Source organism: Solanum pennellii, chromosome 10 (assembly GCF_001406875.1).
Source record: "Solanum pennellii chromosome 10, SPENNV200".
Classification (NCBI taxonomy): domain Eukaryota; kingdom Viridiplantae; phylum Streptophyta; class Magnoliopsida; order Solanales; family Solanaceae; genus Solanum; species Solanum pennellii.
This window is the reverse complement of record NC_028646.1, coordinates 12,984,335-12,988,681: the sequence shown is the minus strand read 5'-3', so window position 1 is coordinate 12,988,681 and position 4,347 is coordinate 12,984,335.

Here is a 4,347-nt window from a genome sequence, read left to right as displayed (position 1 = left end):
AGTTACTTGATCATGTAATTACTCTACAATAGATGAGCATATATGCTTGATTATTTTCAATGGATGGGTCATCTATTGCAACAAATAAAACATATTAGACATTTATTATAACAAATTTGTATAATTATTGCAACAGAGGAATCATGCATTGTAACATATGAGCATATATAGGTCATCTATTGCAAACAAATAATACAGATTAGACATTTTGTTGTAACAGATGAGTTATCTATTGCAATAAATAATGCATTCAGATTAAATTTCTATATTGTTGCAACAAATGATCATATTTATTTGATTATTTCCAACGTATGAGTTAGCTATTGTAATAAATAATGCAATAGACAAAGCATGAAATGCAAAATAGGCAAAGTTTGTTGCAACGAATGAGAATAACTAATATATTATAATAAATATGAACATACATAATAAATCAAAATGAGTTAAAATTATCAGATTCATAACTAAGTACAAAATAGTTATTTCACTATTAATTACAGAGCTTTTTGAACTGGGCATGTTGTTCTCTTGTGTCCAATATTTTTTACATATTTTGAACACTTATTTTTTTCTTGTTGAAAATGATTCCCCGAATCCACTCCTCCTCTTAGTTCGCCTTCTTCCCAATTTGCTTGGGTAAAAATATGGATGACGTATTTCTCTCTCCAAAATCTCCAAAGGAACAATCCAAAAATCTTCAGGAGGCACCAGATTAATCTCCTCACAATATGCAATTATGTATTCTTTCACCGAATAATATGAAGACGAGTACTCATAGATCTTATTTCCAAAATGTGCACCATATTGGGATCGAAGAGCTGCCATAGCATGTGGACAATATATTGTTTCCAAGTCAAAAACTTTACATGTGCACGTTCTTCTTTGAAGATCGACCGTGAAAACATCACCATGACCGTTGATACTAAACTTGTAATTGGCTATTTGATGGGTCAATAACACGTTTCCCAAATTGCTATTCTTTTATATTTGTTTTTCCATTGAAGCAACAAGTATGTTTGTTGAGTTGAACAACTCCATACGCCTCTCATGAAATAATTTTGCAAATCTCATATTTATTTCATCAAATAAAGCGACGATAGGAAATTCTCTTTCAACATCAAACATTGCATTCATGGATTCAACAATGTTTGAGGTCATAATATTATACATATACAAAAAAAACTTAATAAGATATATAATTATATAAAGCTTAAACAAGTTTCTCAATATATAATATTTGTACCTATTTTTCAGACAAAATGCTCTACTCCATCTATGATTTCCAACTTATTCGATATGTTTGGCTGCCTTGGGTACCATATTCCTTATTTGATTGAAATTGTCATAGAACTCAACTTTATTGTACGCTTTCGTTGCATTATAAAAATGAGATATGATCTTTGCATTGTGAAAATTATTTCAAATATTTTCTCCAAGGTGCCTCATGCAACAACCATAATGAGCTGATGGATACACAATTGAAAGCATCTTTCGAATACTGGAATGCCTATCAGATATTATGCATAGCTCATCAGTATCATCTACATAACCTCTCATTTGTTCAAAATATATTGATATGATGCATCACATTCTTTATCCACTACACAAAAAACACCTATACAATATGATGCGCTGCATCTTGCGCCACCACCGATAGTAAAACTCCTTCATACGTGCTCTTCAAGAATGTCCCATCAACAACTATGACTTTTCTCAATTGTTGAAAACCTTGAATCCAAGTTGTATATGCTACAAAAAAAGTACTTGAACTTGCCATTTTCATCAACCTGCAATGTTGTCTTACTTCCTGGATTTGCGGACTCAAGCATAAAGTGGTATGCATCAAACTCCATACTCGTGCTTATGTGTTCCCCTAACCAAAGACTTTGCAATCTCCACACCCTTATATATCATCCAATAACTCAATTTACAACCAAATTCTGTGGGGAGTTGATTGGTCATATCTCTTGTAGATGGACCTTACAATTGAGAAAGCTATTTTTTAAGTACTTACTAAGGACTTTTGTTGTGGCATGTGGATTATGACTTATAATATTCTCTGAACCACATGTATGATATTTTTTATAAATCTTATTACAAAATATGTCAGAACTTATGAATTTCAGATCCCTCAACCACCACTTGGACTGTGGATGTGCGCATTTAAAACAATACACACTACTCGAATTAATCACCTTTGCAAGTCTGAAATATTTTTTCAAGAAATCAATATGCAATGAAGTGACTAGTTCTTCTTTGTTCTTGAATTTCATTCCTATGTAAAAACCTGTCTCATCATCTTGAAGATTGTTCAATTGGTTTAACTGAGAACTCCCCCTATATCAACAATGGGTTTAGGTGTTTGGTCATCCTCCACATTATGTATGATCTCATCATCTGAAATATTCATGTTCATCTCATTCAATTCATTATTGAACAAATTTTGTTGGTCTTGTTTTACATTTTCATTCTCTCTCGGTTTTCAACAATGTACACCCTTAAAATGGACATAGTTGCATCACTCAGATAAGCACGCAAACGGAATTGATTGTTAATCTTAAAAGATAGGACCCTCTGATTTTCAAAAGACTTATGCATGTCTGATGACAAGATCATTTGGTTGAAAATTTAGTTCACAATGGCTAATGATTGAGTTCACAAAATCATTATACAAAATATCCCTTTGGAATTTAGTTTACAATGGCTAATGATTGAGTTCACAAAATCATTATACAAAAATATCCCTTTGGACGTTCATTAGTACTGACTCTGACATGTCACCATCTTTCCAACGCCAAATAAATCGAGTGTTCTTCTCAATCCATTCACCATAACTATCAACAACTATTGTTATTGATTCTTCCATTAATGGTACCTAAAGGAATTTATTAAAGATATTTAGTAATGATTGTATAGAAAAGTTAAGTGGATATATACAGTTAAAAATCATATGCACGATCATTGTCTCAACAAGTCAATAATCTATAGCAACAAGTAGGTCATCCATTGCAGCAAATGATGCACTTGTTGCAACTGATGATTCACTTGTTGGATGCATGTCCTGAACCAAAATCTTATCTAACTTGTAGTCAATTTTTGTAACAGATGAGTCATCTGTTGCAATATGTGACTTACTTGTTTGGATAAATTTCTGGTTTTGTCCTTGTTTGGCCTTGTATTGTAACATGTATTCAACGGGTAAGACATTTGTTGCAACAAATGAGTCGTATGGTGCATCAGATGACTCATATGTTACAATAAATGACTCATCTGTTGTGACAAGCTTTTGTTCTTTTCCTAGCTGGCCTGATAGTGTAATATGTATCCAATGGGTAAGCCTTTTGTTGCAACAGATGACTAATCCGGTGCAACATATGACTCATTGGTTGCAATACATGACTTATCAGTTGGGACTTACTTTTGATTCAGTCCCAGCTTGACATGATACGATAATATGTATCCAACAAGTAATCTATATGTTGCAACAGATAACTTACCTGTTGGGTACGCGACTGTAATTTTTTGAAGAAATACTCAAACTATCAAAATAAAAATTTAGAGTAAAAATCATTAGTTTACATACCAAAATCGCATATGATGTAATGCTCAAATATATGAATGAATATTGGTCTTAAAGCAGCAGTACAATGTTAATATCCATTGAAGAAGAAAACACTGATGAACAATAAAAAAATACGGTGATGAACAACAAGAAGAAGAATGAAGAAGAAGAAGAAGAACAACAATGGTCCCCAAAAAAGAAAGAATAAGCAAAAGAAAAAAGAGGGAAAAGTGAGCCATTGGTAGATTTTTCTTCACTCAATTTCTTAATATTTAGGGTTTTTAAATTAGATGGACTAAAGTATAAAGTATAAAAACTTAGGAATGAACAATTTAACCCCTTAGTTCTTAATTAAAAATTGTCACCCCTACTCAATACTTAAAACTTGAGTCACCAATTCCTAATTTTGAAATTTTTTTGTAACCCTTATTTCATTGTCCCAAGTTTCATTTGCTTATAAAGTATTTTATTTTATGTCCAAACTTGCTGATAGTAAGTAGTAAAACAAACCATTAGGATTCACTAGATAAAAATCAGATTTTCAAAAAGAATTTTACTTGTAAACATTTTTATGTGACTTTCCTCCCACTAATTATTATGGGGCAGTGATCTTTACTAGTCTACAAATTCTTTCACACTATTCGTGTATCAAAATTTAACTGTTTTAAAAGGTTAAACTTAAATATACTTCATAGTGTGACATTATCTTATACCTTTTTTTAGATAACTGCGTCTATAATATACTTGACTAATATATATATATATGTATATATATATATATATAT